Source organism: Coptis chinensis, chromosome 6 (genome assembly GCF_015680905.1).
Source record: "Coptis chinensis isolate HL-2020 chromosome 6, ASM1568090v1, whole genome shotgun sequence".
NCBI lineage: Eukaryota > Viridiplantae > Streptophyta > Magnoliopsida > Ranunculales > Ranunculaceae > Coptis > Coptis chinensis.
The window spans coordinates 100,205,353-100,222,066 of NC_141461.1; the positions used below are offsets into that span (position 1 = coordinate 100,205,353).

Here is a 16,714-nt window from a genome sequence, read left to right on the forward strand (position 1 = left end):
CTGATGATGAGCTGTGAATGGTATAATTATGTATGTAGATTGGTGCAACATCTGTTTTGATGCATCATACACTTATGGTAGCTCTCTAAGCAGCCGGATTAGTCGTTTCAAGTTCATTATTGCCATCACAGTTATCTGGTCCTAGATATATAGTGACAGTCAAGAATTTTTCCAAAATTCGAACCTTCAATTTTCTTTTCATAATTTACAAGCACTGTACATTTGTTTCACTAAATATTTTGATTTTTCGGTCTTTTTCTTCCCATAATGACAAGTTTACCGTTCATGGATGGAAGCAAAGTGTCTAAATGCAAACCGAGTTTTCATGTTGTTGATAACAGATAGCCGCGGGTATCTATACTTCGTAGCTAGTTGAGCGTATGTTACTGAGTGTTGGGAGATTCTACCAATACCAATCGGTTCCCCCACTACACAGATAACTTGTATTTGAACTCAATTCTACTCCGGACAAAATCTAAATATCAACTACAACCTATACTAACATGCCCAACTCGCTAAACAACTATTAACAACAGATAATAATGTAAAGCAGTAAAAGCAAACCACAACACAAAGATTTACCGTGGTTCGGCCAATGATGCCTACTTCCACAAGAGTCAGTTCTTAATAAAGGAAGATTACAATCTCTCCTTTTCAGTCTCTCACCTTACTAGATCACTCTTATCTCTTTCTGAGGGGGTTGTATCTGCAGAAAGGTTCTCTCTATTTGTTTTAGTCCGGATTCCAATCCTTTCCGACTTGTTAGGTTTTTTCCAAAACCTTGATTTTGGTTTTATCTCCAAAAACCAAATTTCAGCGAATCTTGTAGCAAGCCCACGAAAAATAGACTGGCGCTGGCGCTCGCTCTGGCGAAGTCGCGCTAAAGACTGGAAGCTGGCGCTGGCGGCTTCACTCTGGCCTTGGTCGCCTTCTTCGGCGCCAGGCGGCTCTCGACCTTGATGTCGAAGTTTGCGTTTCTGTCGACTCCGGTTTCTCTCCTCATGTGAGGGATAACTCGACAATCTCCCCCCGAGCGGTGAGGGGCTTCCTCCATGCAATTTCCAAATCAGCGGGAGGAGTGTCTTTGCCATTCCGGCGATAGCCAACAAACATCAAACTTACCTTTCGGTAAGACTTTGGTCATCATATCCGACCCGTTCTTGTCGGTATGGATCTTCTCGATACCTGCAAATGCTTGTCTTGAGTACTTCTCTAATCCAATGATAACGCATGCGTGTATGTGCTTGGATCTAGAATGAAAACTTCGGATTCTTGCTCAAGTGGATGGCGCTCGGTATCACATAGAACTACAAACTGTTTTACGCTTTAGCCCTAGTTAGATCGAAGAACCTCTTCATCCATAGCAACTCTTTGCAACACTCGATTAGCTGCAATGTACTTTCGGCTTCGTAGTGGAGAGGGCAACACACTTTTGCAACTTAGATTGCCAAGAAACCGCTCCCCGCAAAAGTAACCCGGATAACCGGAGGTGGACTTCATCGAAATCAACATCACCGCCATATGCGCATCGATTAAGCAGCCTTCAAGTAAGGGCTTACTTCCACCAAAGCACAAACATGATTTGGAAGTGCCTTTGAGATATCTCAATATCCACTTAACCCCTTCCCAATGCTTTTACCCAGTTGGCGAAATCGCTTACCACCCCAACGGCGAAAGCAATATCCGGTCTAGTACACACCATGGCATACATCAAACTCCGCCCATGCGGATGCAAAGGAATCTTTTCCATCGACTCTTGCTCATGCTCACCCTTAGGACACATCTCTTTGGTCATGCGGGCCACCGCAAGCGGACAACCGGACCGGCCGATCCATGTTGAATCTCTTCAACACCTTTCTCCGATGTAGCTTTCTTGAAAAGCCACAACTTTCCACTCTTTTCGTCACGAGTGATCCGCGATCCCAAGTATCTGCTTTGCTTGACCCAAATCCTTCATCTCAAAGGACTTACTCGAAGTCTTTCTTCAACTTGGATATCTTGTTGATGTTTGGGCCAACTATCGACATATCATCCACATACAAAGAATAAGACTATGAAATCCCCATCCGGAAATCTCCGAACAAACGCCTGATGATCGAAGCGGACTTCTTGTATCCTTGCTTCACCATAAAGGAATCAAACTTTATGTACCACCGTCTCGGTGCTTGCTTCAACCCATACAAGCTCTTTATCGGCTTGCATACTAGGTGCTCCTTGCCTTTGACCTCAAACCCTCTCGGGGGTCCATGTAGACATCTTCTTCAAGGTCTCCATGAAGAAAAGTTGTCTTAACATCTAGGCGCTTTCAACCTCTAGGTTCATACTTGCGGCCATACCCAATACCACCCGGATAGAAGTCATCTTCACTACAGGAGAAAAATCTCATCAAAGTCAATTCCTTTCTTTTGACCGAATCCCTTCCACGACAAAGCGAGCTTTGTGCCTTGGGTGAGGATTGTTCTCCTCATGCTTGACTTTGTATATCCACTTATTCTTGAGAACTTTTCTCCCGTGGGTTTCTCAACTAACTTCATAAGTGTGATGATTCTTATGCAAAGAATCCATCTCGTCATGCATGGCCTTCAACCACTTTTCTTTGTGCGTACCTTCAAGTGCCTCTTGATAGTACATAGGTTCTCCACCATCCGATGGTAGCGCGCGTCGTGTGGGTGGATACCTGGTTGAAGCTATTCTCCTCTGTCGGACCTCGCCCCATCTGGTGCCTCGGGGAGGATGCACTTCTGCTTGCTCGGTGGTGGTTCATGCATCTCATCTGCATCTTCTATACCAATAGGTTCTATCCCATCATGAGCAATAGGATTCTCATCATGAGCTTCAAACTCATGGTTCTCTGCATTCTCGATGCCTACGCGCGTTCCACGGTAGGAACTTCGGTTACGAATCAACAAGATCATTGGTGAAAGCACAGAAGCTTCTCACCTCCTCAAAGTCTGCTATGGTTTGGTCTTCTAAGAACACAACATCTCGACTTGGATTACCTTCTTGTTAATCGGATCATAGAGTTTGTAACCAAACTTTTCATCTCCATAACCCAGAAAAATGCACTTTTTGGCTTTGTCATCAAGCTTGGATCTCTCATCCTTCGAATATGCACAAATGCCCTGCACCCAAATACCACTCAGTATCCATAATCAACATCTTTGCGACCACCATACTCTCCGGATAATCACTATTGAGGCTTTCTTTGGTGACAGGTTGATCACATGCTGCGGTATGTCGCATTGCTTCTACCCGGTAGCTTCTAGGTAGCTTAGAGTGAGATAGCATGCATCTTATCCTCTCTACAATGGTGCGGTTCATTCTCTCGCTATTCCATTACATTGCGGTGTCTTGGGAACGGTGCGCTCATGGCCGAATCCCATGACTCTGCAATACTCTTCAAATGGCCCAATGTACTCACCCCCATTATCGGCGAATACACTTCCAACAACTTCCGGTCTCTCTTTCCACCATCTTTGTGGAATTTCTCAAACACGCCAAATACTTCATCCTTGGTCTTCGGACTATAGGCCCATATCTTTCTTGGCGCGTCATCAATGAATGTCAAAAGTCACGAACTCCTCGGTGGGACTTCACTCTCATAGGACCACATAAGTCATTGTGCACTAGCTCGAAGGACGTGTCCTTTCGCGTGAGACGGGAATCTTTGGAAAGACACCGTGTTGCTTTCCTACCAAAACGATGAGTACATGTACTTAAATGTGTACCTTTAATGTCGGCATGGCCTTTTGCTTAGCAAGAACTTCCATCCCTTTTATGCCCATGTGACCGCGATCTCTTGTGCCCGGTTCGGATGAAGCTTCTTCTTACGCGCGTTAATTACGCATTACACAAACTAGCCCTGTTTTGTAAAGAGAGCAAGTTTTCTTTCCTCTGGCTGCTACAATGGAACCTCTGCTTTCGGTTCCATACCCGTTACCAAACGAGTTTACAAAGCCATCATCATCTAATTTCCCAAATTTAAATTAGGAAACTTAGCCGTATGTCGGGGACATGTCTTACATCCTTGAGTGTCAAGGTGTAGCCGACGTGGTTTGTACATGAACATCTCCAATGCCTATAATCTTGAGACTCCATCATTTACCCATCCTTACTTCACCATATTCACCACAACCGTAGGTAGTGAAGAATCCCCTGTCGCGATTATTGGCGTGATAGGATGCTCTGTATCTATCACCCACTCAGTATCGACATGAGGTACTAAGGCGGCCACACACCTGATCGACCTGATTCCCACTGGGTGGGATGCGACTAGTGCGGTAGTATCTCTGCTGTGTTTTCGTTCCTCGCACCATGTCTTCATGTACCGCAGTTATTCTTCTCATCCCTCTTGATTGTTACGCACTCATATCCGGTGGCCTTTGGTGGCACAATAGTAACATTGCCTCTGCGCCTTAGGAGTTCTAAACTTCACCCCTAGATTTATACGTCATCACCTCTAGAGCGAGATGGTTTTACGCCCGACCTCTCCCCGTTTCTCGTGAAAAGGATCTCGAGTGAGAAGAGCTGCTTCTTGCACTCCTTCTAGTCTCCCCATTCAACAAAGGCGTGGTAGCCATCTCCATGGTAACAATTCCATCCTTGGCGCTCCATGTAGAGAAACCGCTAATGTCTCCCAACTTTTCGGGTAGAGCCCTAATAGAAACAAAGCCTCAACCGTCTCCCAAATTGATCTTCATCAAATGCATCGATTGATGATATTCTCGTACTTCATTAAGATGCTCGGACATTGAAGAACCTTCTTGGTACCGTTAATGCGCAAACTTCTTAACGACTAGCACTTTGTTTCCACCCCGACTTCCTCTCATAAAGGTCTTCGAGTTTCTTCCATAGGCCGAAGGTTTGTAGTCTCTTAGGCCACATGGTGAAAGACAACGCCGTCAATCCATTTGTCGAATGTATCCAATCGGCTTTTTATCAGAAGCTTTTTCCACTTTCGGCCTCATCGATTCTTTTTCGGTTTTACTCCCTCATTCTCCGATGGGAAGTGCCAAGTCCTTGCGGTATATCAAGTCTTCCATCTTGGCTTTCGGATAGTGTAGTTCTTCCTATTCGGACTCATCATCGCAGTGTTCACGGAATGGTCCATCTCTACAAGTTATTTAACCTCAAATCTTCTCTCCGGGAATTTAAATCAAACACGCCCGACCAAGATTCGGATAACACCCTAGGCTATTCTAACCAAGGCTCACGATACCACCGTTGGGAGATTCGCGAATACCAATCGGTTCCCCACTACCACGGATAACTTGTATTTGAACTCAATTCTACTCCGGACAAAATATAAATATCAACTACAACCTATACTAACATGCCTGACTTCATTTAAAACAACTATTAACAAATGAGGATAATAATGTAAAAGCGGTAAAAGCAAACCACAACACAAAGATTTACCGTGGTTGGCCAATGATGCCTACTTCCACAAGAGTCGGTTCTTAATAAAGTGGGAAGGAAGATTACAATCTCTCCTTTTCAGTCTCTCTCTTACTAGATCACTCTTATCTCTTTTCTGGGGTGTATCTCTGTAAAGGTTCTCTCTATTTGTTTTAGTCTGGATTCCAATCCTTCTGACTTGTTAGGTTTTTTTTTTTTTCCAAAACCTTGATTTTGGTTTTATCTCCAAAAAAACCAAATTTCAGCGAATCTTGTAGCAAGCCCACGAAAAATAGACCTAAGCGGTATCCTCTCTGGCGAGTCGCTAAAGACTGGAAGGCGCTGGCGCTCACTCTGAAGCGAATTAAGCCTATTCTATCGGAACTCGACGGCGAGTCGCCCTATCTGGCCTGGCGGTATCTCGACTTCTAGCGATGTCGAGTTTGCCCGTTTACATCGACTCGGTTTCTCTCCTCATGTGAGGGATAACTCCAACACCGAGATTATAATTTCACGATCACTAATCATCTTATGAACAAAGCACAAAATAAACCGAAAAACCTGGAATAAGATGAGATATGAGATTTTACAATTAGTGTTTGATGGTGGATGATGCAAATCAATGTTGTTTAAGTACCTCTTTGGAAGCAAAGTAAAAAGAAGTAAAGTACAAGAAATTGCTACTTTGAGTACTTGTGTGCCTTAACATATTTAACGAGTATAAATACATTCACATGTTTGTGTTCATTTTACCCTGTCTTTGCCACTGCTTTGAAACATGATGAAACCATCCAATTCCTTTAAGAGCCTTAGAAATCTTAACAATATTAGGCCCGCCCCATCCCCAAATTCATCTTCCCTGTTAAGAACTTCAATGCTTGTAAGCAACACAACTTCACATCCGCCTCTTAGTCATATTGTCTTTGATATTGTCTTTGATAGCACTTATCTAGTCATATTGTCCGATATCGAAATTTGGGGAATTTGTTGTATCGAGCAATAAGGATATTTTGGGCCGCCTCTTAGAACTTGTAACATACTAAATTTGGTTCCAATAAAGAAGTTCCTCAAAACGCATGACTCAAGAGACTAGTGAGTACACGAAAGCATGGTCCCAAATAGTATCGACAATATCCCAATCCACAACAACGACATCCTTCATGGCTGCCAACACGTAGAAAAATAAAGTATTTAAACAACATTGAAACTTATCAAAGTTTAGCATAACGTAAAAACAAAAGAAAATGACGACCTCCATATTATCCCTCCAAGAACCCCGAAGGCTTGAGAACCAAGTTAGAATCCCATTAAAGACTTGAGGGTCGGCGGCCCGCCCATAAATGTGTGAGGGCCTCATTTTGAGGGGCTTTTTGGGCATGGTCCGGGCGGGTGAGCTGAGGGCTTGAGGCCATTTTGACACCCCTTTGTGCATGGTGATTGACTGCCATGAGATGCACAACAATTTAAAACTCCGAGAATTATGTTCCTCTTTACATCTCTTGGCAATTGCATACAAATTTGCGGTAATGGAAGAATGGGTAAGGTAACACAATCTTTTTCGATCATATACGTAAAGTAAGTCGATGAAGTGGAATAGGCAGGGCAGGGGGCCATGTAAAATATGGTGACACATGGCTATCTTACTCTGAAGCACTTTGTTCAAAGGATTAACCTACAGTAAGAGCTATAGATTTGTAACTTGCATAGATACATCATACATGAAATTGGCAAACCACTGTTATATCCTTAATTCAAATATACATAGCGTTGTAAGAAAATGCATCAACCGCTTATTTGCAATGTTAAGAAAAAGCAAAATTTCCATACTTTGAATGTTAAGGAGCTTTTGGCTTATTTCAGTACACTAAAGGAAAAGTTGGCACACGGGTTCTTTTCACAAAGCCGTCTCTTTTCTTTGGGATCATCGAACCGGATGTTTTGGATATGCTGCGAATGTGACGAGGCATTTTCTGATTATGGATTGCATTTTCAACATGTTGTGGAAAATCATGTGCAAGGACTATCGTTGCAACAGAGTTCAGTGTTAGATTTGAAATTAAGCGAAAATGAGTCGAGGCATTGGGCACGTTCACCGATTTGGCCACTATCAGATGATTCTGACCGAGTAGAGTCCCTGGAATGCATTCAAGTGCTTCTGAAAAATATACCTTTTGCCAAAGAACATTTAAGTTTGGTGATAAAATTCACAATGAAACGGTTACAAGATAATCATCCTGGTTTGAGACTTTATGAAGTTGGCTTGAACGAAACACATTTTTGCATTTGCATGTTGGGGGCATCTGAACTTGAGAGAATCTGTACATTTTTTGGGGAGCTACATGATTGTCTAAGACACATAATAGTGGCATTCCTGAAATAGTCACACCTAGACCCATGAATTAAATCTAAGAGAGGATGATCCTTGATGGTGACTCACTATGTCTCCTGGATGAACAGTCACTTCAAGACGAAAGGAGTTCTGTAACATATTTTCTTGATAGTGATCGGAGAGATAGGGGACGACCCAGTAGTGATGCTTTGTTATCATGGATTTTTTCAGGTCTATCCGTTGAGGAAGAACTGGAATTGTGGGTTCAGATCAAAGAAGATAACAGATGTTGTGGAAAGAAACTTCTTCAGAGTTCAGACGCTTTAGAAGACATCAAAGTTTAGAAAATATATGTCCAGCAAAACACAAGAAGTTGTGCTACAAGGAAGCTTTGAAGGCTATTTGGGGTCTCTGTCTGGAAGAAGTGAATAAAAGGAAGTGCGGTGCTGAATACGTCCCTCAAAGACTTGAGGAAGTCCTTTGTATGGAATCTCAAATATTCTTTAGAGTTCCTGGAAAGTTTCACTTGGACACACAAATAGCTTGGCCATGAACAAACTGGCCAATAAATTATAGATACAGATACACAAGGCAAAAATGTTGATACAACTCATACAAGATCATAAATGTCATTGGCAGACTAAAAGGGGTGATGTGATCAAGCGGCGCGCTTCAGTGAAGAGTTGGCCTCCCGAAGCCAATTACCATCAAGTTGTTATATTCCCACCAAAACCAAGCTTTACCTTAAGATGGCTGAAAACACACAAACAAACCAATAATCAATAGTTTAGGAGTTTGCTCTGAAACATTTACTGCAGTCAAACCATTAATTATGTGCTGCTTTCTTCTATTCAAAGACATACATTTAGTCCTTAAAAAGTTTATCGTACGTAGATCTTTACGAGCATCATGTCATATTGCTCACTCAGACAGTCTTCCCTGCACCATATATTAATTTTCTAGTATTCTTATGAAGTTGGTTTATGAGTAAATACAAAAAAGAAAAAGAAAACCCTGCTGATCAAGGTGTAAATGAATGACACTGAATTTCAGCAAATCTCTCTGAAGATCCAGTAAGACCTAACTAATTGTCAGTGAGACCTATGGGGCAATTGCTTTTTTTTTTCAGTTGGAAAGTGACTCGGATTAGGAAAATGTGATGAAGAGATCCAGTAAAGGAGTTCTTCAACAATCAACTTCCTAACGGGGAGAAAGAGAAAACACGAAGACAGTAACCTTTACATTGAGATTTCTGTCTGATTTGATGAGGCCTATATTTTATATCCGATTTAAATCAGGTGTCTTCAGGCCAAATTAGTGAAGTTGTATAATAGAGTTGTAAGAAATCTGACCACTAAATCCTGGCTAACTTAGTTTTTTTTACTAATTAGACTCAGACCTAATGTCTGATAATAAATAAATAAATTTAAAAATAAAAATAAAAACGGTCCCTTATGCTCGTCTTCGAAAGCATGGCTACCTTTAAAATAACTATGAACTCTTCATGTTTTTTTGCCGGCATAGTAGTATCGTACAACAAGAGTTAGGTTATGTTAATGGTGGCCTTTAGTGGGTGATTTTCACACTAAGGGTATTTTCGTATTTTGACACAAAAATATGGAAAAAGAAAATATTAGAGAGAATGAGAGAGGGAATCCTAGAACACCAATCCGAAAACCAAATACTGATGATGATGAGGAATCTGAGAAACTACAAACTGATATTGAGAGGCTTTATGGGAAAGGCTCACTGGAAAGATTGATCCAATGAAGAATGATCAAGATTCATAAGGATCTATTGGTACAGGGAGAGGAGGAAGGCGAAGCAATCAGCAATGAGGAGCACTTAAACGTGGGTAAGAGTCCTGAACCACAAGTTAAGAGTGGAACAGCACACGAAAACATGGAGGCGCAAACCCTAAATCACAAATCCGGAAATTTAGGATCTGGAAAAGAAAGTACGAAACAGAATGAGAATGCGAAGAGAGTTGGAACGGCATATGCTATAGGAACTTCACAGCAGAGTGATGAACTTGTTGTATCAGAGGTACGAAAGGGGCAAGAGGAAGGAAACAAACAACAAAGTAAGAAAAGCTCATGGGCTGACATTCTGGGAAGGAAATCAGTTGGGAAGCAGAGCCTTGAGTACTACCAACCGGATTTTGTTGAAGCGAAAGCTGTAGTCCATTTCGATTCTAAGGAATATGGAGATGTACACAAGAAGTTTGAGCATTTGATTGTGGGAACATTTGTTGGACGAAAGCTCGGTTTTTCTTTTGTGAAGGATATAGTGACAAGAACTTGGAATGTGAAGAATGGATTTGAGATGAGAACATATGGAGAGAACATGTATTCATTTGAATTGAGCCCGAGGAAAGACGAAACATGGTGTTAGATATCGGATCGTTTCATATAGCGAGCCAACTGTTTGTGGTAAGGCCATGAAAGTTGTTTGTGGAAGCAGATGAGATCAAAACTATCCCTATATGGGTAATATTGAATAAGTTTCTGATGGAATTATGGAATAAGAAGGGGTTTAGCAAAGTCTCAAGTGCTATTGGACTGCCATTGTTCACTGATAAACCTACAGAAAAGATGACTAGAACTAGTTATGAAAGAGTGTGTGTGGAAGTGGATACCCAATGTGAATATCCGAGAGACATTACATGTGTATTGGATCAGAAGAAAGCTTACAAGGTGAAGGTGGAATACAATTGGAAGCCATCGAAATGTAAAAATTGTGAAGTATTTGGGCATAATGACAACCTTTGCCCAAAGAAACCACAGAAGAATGAGCCTCATGCTACGGTATGGATGAAAAAGATACAACAGAGTAAAGATGAAAAAAATGAAGAGAAGGAGCAAGAGGAAATACACAGCAAGGAAGGAGGGTTAGAACTGAAAGAGGGTACACAAGAGCCACAAGTGGGGGTGTATAACAACAACAAAGAGGAAGAATGGCAGACTCCGAAAGAGAAGCATACATGTAGACCAAAAACAGTAGAAGGTCTGATAAGTCTAGTTAAAGTGGAGCAAGTCAGAGATGAGGAAGAAGAGGGAGAGAAGGAATGTCAGAATAAAGAAAATAATAGAACTGAGACAAGCAGACCTGGGCAGAGTAAGGAACCATGTGCAACAAGTACAAAAGGGAAAGAAAAGCAAAGTACAGAGGTGAGGCCGATAAGTACTAAGATACCAGTTTATGGGAAAACTAACACAGTGGTTGCCAAGTACGATCACTCTAATCCTAAAAGAAGATCCAAATGATGATAAACCTTGGATGTTGGAATATTAGGGGTCTGAATCAGAAGTTCAAGCAGGCTGAAGTGAAGGAACTAATCAGGAAGAATAACTTAAGTCTTGTAGGGCTAGTAGAAATGAAAGAGAAGAAGAAGAATGTGCATTATGTGATTAATAGAGTATGTCCGGGATGGGAAGTAGTGCATAACTATGAACACAGTGATCTAGGAAGGATATGGGTGTGTTGGAACAGTAGGGAATGTTCAGTGAGTAATATAAAGGCTGAGATGCAATGTATAACTATGAATGTAACTCTACTGAGTGGGGATTCGTTTATAGTAACTATGGTGTATGGCAGCACAGAGGGATGGATTAGAAGGGAATTGTGGACTCAAATCATGGACTTGCCTTGTACTATACAAGAACCTTGGATAGTACTAGGGGATTATAACTCGATTCTAAACTCACAGGAGAGAGTAGGAGGAAAGCCTACAAGACCGCAGCATTTCCAATAGTTACTCATGTGTATTAACACAGCTGGATTAGTTGATCTCAAATTCAAAGGAAACATGCTGACATGGAACAATAAACAAGTTAATAGGAAGTGGAGGAAGCTTGATAGAGTAATGGTGAACTTAGAGTGGCTGAACAAATACCCAGAATCTGAAGCAAAGTTTAAAAGTCCAGGGGCAACATCTGATCATTCATCAATGGTGGTACACTCATATCATCAGAAAGGACAAGGGAAAAAGTCCTTTAGATTCTTTAATTTCTGGATATACGAAGATGGGTTCATGGAAGTGGTAAGTAATGCATGGCGCACATCAGTTGTTGGGAACCCTATGTACACTTTCATGAAGAAGTTAAAACATGTCAAGGCAGAAATCATGAAGTGGAACAAAGAAAAAGTGGGCAATGTAAATGAAAGATTACTAGAGACAAAGAAAGAACTAGAAGACATACAACAGAGACTACAAACATAACCAATGAATCGAGAACTAATACATAAGGAAAAGAGCACTATCAGAGTATATGTCAAGGAAGCAGTAGCAGAATAGTCTTTTCACAGACAAAAATCGAGAGAAAATGTTATTGTGTTAGGGGACAACAACACAAATTATTTTTTTAACTCAGTGAAGACGAGAAGAGGAGTAAACAAAATCAGATGTGTAAAAGATAGTAGGGGGTAGATATTAGATGACGTGAATGAGATAAGGGAAGAATGTGTGAAGTTTTACAAGGATTCGTACTGCTCGGATCAGTTAGAGGAATTGGACTTCTCTATGTACTTGGATGTGGAAATGCCGCAGATTGGGATGGAACAAAGACAGGAATTGGTCAAGGACATTACAAGGGATGAAATCATAGAGTGTTTATCAACCATTGATAATGAAAAAGCTCCTAGAGGAGATAGGTTTACATCACTGTTCTTTAAAGCTACATGGAGAATAGTAGGGGATGACTTTGTGAAGGCTATATGGAATTTTTTCAGGTATGGCATGATGCTTCAGGAAGTGAATGGTACTTGCATTACACTAGTACCAAAGGTGAAGGCACCAGTGTCTTTGAGTGATTATAGGCCTATTGCATGTTGTAGTGTGGTCTATAAGTGCATAACAAAGATTATTACAAGTAGAATGAAGGCCTTCATACCACAAGTAGTTTCTTTGAACCAATCAGCTTTTATAGTTGGTAGAAGCATTCAAGACAATATACTATTATCACATGAACTCTTGCATAACTATCATAGAGACTTTGGGTCTCCTAGATGTGTAGCTAAGATTGATCTAAGGAAAGCTTATGATACTATCAGATGGGAGGCAGTGGAGTTGCTTTAACAAGCATTGGAGTACCCATACAGTTCATCAAATGGATTATTATATGTATTCAGACACCAAGGTATTCTATTATGCTCAATGGAGCTCCATATGGATACTTTAAAAGCAAGAGAGGGATTAGACAAGGAGACCCTATGTCTCCTTACTTGTTTGTGATGGTAATGGACCTATTTTCAAAATTGTTGATGAGAAAGGAACATGCAGGAGGATACAGACTACACTACAAATGTTTTAATCCTATTATCACTCATCTTTCGTTTGCAGATGATCTTATAGCGTTTATGCATGGAGATGTTGAAACAGTAAAGAGCTTAAGGGAGGTGTTGCAAAATTTCAAGGAAAGTACTGGGCTACAGGTCAATACAGAGAAAAGTAATATTTTCTTTGCAGGAATGGATAGGACCACATGTGATCAAATTCAAGGCATCATTCAGTTTGCTAAAGGTACACTACCTGTCAAATATCTAGGGCTGCCTCTGATCACCACAAGACTTACTCACAAGGATTGTGGACCTTTGATGTGAGTAACAGAATTCTGAGTTGGAAGGGTAAAGCTCTATCTTATGCGGGAAGGCTGCAACTCATTAAGGCAGTGCTTAACAACCTTAGTGTTTACTGGTTCTCATCATTTGTGCTACCTCAAAAGACAATTGAAGACATCAATAGACTATTAAGGAACTTTCTATGGAATGGGCCTGATGGAAACACTTCACATGCAATGCTTGGATGGGAAGATATGTGTCATCCATATGAAGAAGGAGGACTGGGAATTAGAAACATCAGTACAGTGAATCATGCAGTGAACCTCAAGCACATAGGGCTCATTGTGAGTAACAAAGGAACTCTATGGGTGGATTGGGTGAAGAAGAATCTGATTAAGGATAGGAATTTTTGGCATTTGAAGACTCTTAATGATTGTTCGTGGATGTGGAGAAATCTGATGAAGGATCGAGTTCAAGCTGCATCCATAGCACTTCATCAAATAGGGAATGGAAATGGAAATGGAACTAGATTTTGGTTAGATCCTTGGCATCCAGCAGGTATTCTTAAGAAATATTTCCCGCAAGCTTTAATACATAGATCTAATTGCAGAGAGAATGCTACAGTAGCGAGCATGATCGAGAACAACAGTAGAACATACCGCATCACATAAGAGTCCATTTACCTGATATTGTAATGCAAATGGATGAAACTGTTAGTCTGGGAAGAGGAGAAGATCGAGTGGTATGGACTAATTCAATACATGGAGATTTTCAGTTGAAGAACACCTATAATAGTCTAAGGAGCTCGAGGCAGAGTATACAATGGCATGGAATTGTATGGTATTCAAATCGAATACCAAGACATTCTTTCATATCATGGCTAGCACTTTGGGGAGGACTCAAAACTATGAATGTTCTAATGGAGAGGAAGGTGGTGAGGACTGACATGTGTGTATTGTGTTGGAGGGAGAGAGAAACAGTAGAGCATTTATTTTTTCATTGTAATTACTCTATATATATATGGCAGAATCTAATCACAAGTGCAGGATATAATACACAGAGGAAACATACATGGCGAGAAGAAATAGAGTGGGTGATTGAAAAAGCAGCAGGCAAGGGCTGTGACAAAGACGCACTGAAGCTGCTATTCAATGGCTTCATCTATACGGCATGGCAAGAAAGAAACAGAAGGATATTCAACAACAAGCAGGCACAAGCTTCTCATCTCATTCAAATGATCTTGAATGACACAAAGACCAAACTCATAGCATGCAAGTTCAAGATGAAGGAAGGACCGAGCTGGAACAGGTTAGAGGAGAGTTGGAATGTCGAAATAGAAATAGAGAGGAATCATATCAGGTGGTGTAAATGGACAAAAGACAAGGTAAATGTATGCATAATGAACACAGATGGAACACTTCAAGGCACACAAGGAGGGTGGGCAGCGGCTATACGAGATTACAATGGGCAAGTTATAGCAGCAGCACATGGAAAGGCAGACCATACTGACATAGCGCTTATTGAATTACAAGGACTGAGTCAAGGACTTAAGCTGGCCAAAAGACACAACATAAAGAGGATTCAAGCCTAAACAGACTCAAGCAATGTGGTATCATTCATGAAGGACATAGCACACTATCCATGGCAAGCAAGGAACATCATGGAAGACATACAACTTTATATAGGACAACTAGATGGTTTTACTATTTTACATGTTTATAGAGAGACTAATAGGCTGGCAGATGCACTAGCTGCCAATATTCCGACAATCAGTTTCATAGAGATTGTACCTAGCTCATTCTCAGAGGATGTTAAGAAAATTGTATATGCGGATGCTATAGGCAAGGAATATGTAAGGATGTAATCAACACTTTTAGTATTTATGAAAAGGGGCAAGGGACCTCTCTAAAAAACCCTGCTTATCGACCCAAAAAAAAATGTCTTTTTTTTTTCGTTTGCTTGGTGAACACTTCATGTCTTGGTATACATAGTTCAACGAGATGATAAGTTGGTGTCTGGTTGACATGAAAAGCTAGACATAATTTAGAATTTGTTCTTCAAAAGAGTATGGCCGGAATACTTCCTTAAACTTTAATAGCACAGGATCACGGTGATAATTCCTCATTATCTCAAAGATCTTTCTTTATATAGATTTTGATTTTACAAAATCACAAAGTGGTCTGCACTCAACACATACAAAGAAAACCACTAAGTACCTGCACCCAGTTTAGATCTCATCGGAACAATATATTAATTCTACCAATCAGAGGAAGAAGCTTTCTAGATTCAAAGGAAGTAAACCAGATAATAAAGTTTGATGATTTAGAATTAAGAACTAAAAGATGGTGCCTATCAACATAGAAACAAAATCTTAAAGTAAAGGAACAGACATTATGGCACTTTAATTTTAATATCTGCCATTAAACAAATGTCTCAGAAAACCGGAAACCATGACATATACATTACCTCCTGTAAAACTCAGCTGCAGACTGCGATCCATTGTAGCACACAAAATACAGCAAGACCAAAATCAATATGTCTACCATAGTTAAGAAGCCTTCCAATTTACAAAGCTATATTGAAAATGGATATATATTTCACAGAGCACCGAAGAAAAAAAAAACAGCTTTATTCAACACTTCCAGTGTTCTCATACCGATGAAGTTTGCTCATTAAAGGGGGATGACAGGTAATCTACAGAACTACAACTCGTAAAGATGAGTTTGAAGACCTTTAAAGCACAATAAAATTAAGTTTCTAAACATATATGCCGAACTACAAATTATCCATTTAATGTTGGAAATTAGGGTTAACATAACAGATAGTAAAACACGTCAAATCCGATAATACATAAAAGGATACTAAAAATATAGCGCTCCCACCAATCCAACATGTAAAGCCCAAAAGTGACATTGTAAAGGTAGATCTTGCGCTGAACCCAGTTCATTGCTTTAAAATTAAACAGAAAAGTGAATAATCACTTGACCTGTCAAAGAAAAAGGATTACATGAGTATTTGAGTTGGCATAGTAGCCGTGTGAGTGTGGAATATGTTTGTGGACAAGTTCGCTTAAGGAAAAACCGTGTGTGTGGAATATGTTTGTGACTGGGAAAAGAAAATCAGTCAAACTTTAAATAAATCATGAGACCAAAAGATAAAATATGGTAAGCACTAACAATGCACGACAGGGGTAGAATTTCACAACCAAACATTAGTTATTTTAAGATCACATTCATAGCTGATTGTATAAAGATCGAACTTGCAGCTGATTGATGAAATAATGGAAGGGATAAAACAATATCCCCTTAAATAAGCCAAGGAGTCAACTAAAACATTGTTATAAACTTAAAATGACCATTAGTTGGACATCCTGAGTAACCTCATAATTTTGCAAAAATATCAATGTGTAGTAATTGTTGATACATAGCA

General features: G+C 40.3%; 1 protein-coding gene and 2 long non-coding RNA genes across 4 annotated transcripts in view; 1 reads left to right on the plus strand and 2 right to left on the minus strand.

Annotated features, from left to right (window-relative positions):
- The window catches only part of LOC147496139 (uncharacterized), a 75,147-nt gene that overhangs the window by 13,336 nt on the left and 45,097 nt on the right, over positions 1 to 16,714 (plus strand). The window lies entirely within an intron of this gene.
- Positions 8,156 to 9,234, minus strand: LOC147496140 (uncharacterized). The gene is made up of 2 exons (XR_015198012.1): positions 8,590 to 9,234; positions 8,156 to 8,479 (listed from the first exon to the last, which is right to left on the minus strand). It is a non-coding gene; the product is annotated as an uncharacterized LOC147496140 (long non-coding RNA).
- LOC147496141 (uncharacterized) lies at positions 15,554 to 16,266 on the minus strand. Its single transcript, XR_015198011.1, has 2 exons — positions 16,148 to 16,266; positions 15,554 to 15,824 (listed from the first exon to the last, which is right to left on the minus strand). It is a non-coding gene; the product is annotated as an uncharacterized LOC147496141 (long non-coding RNA).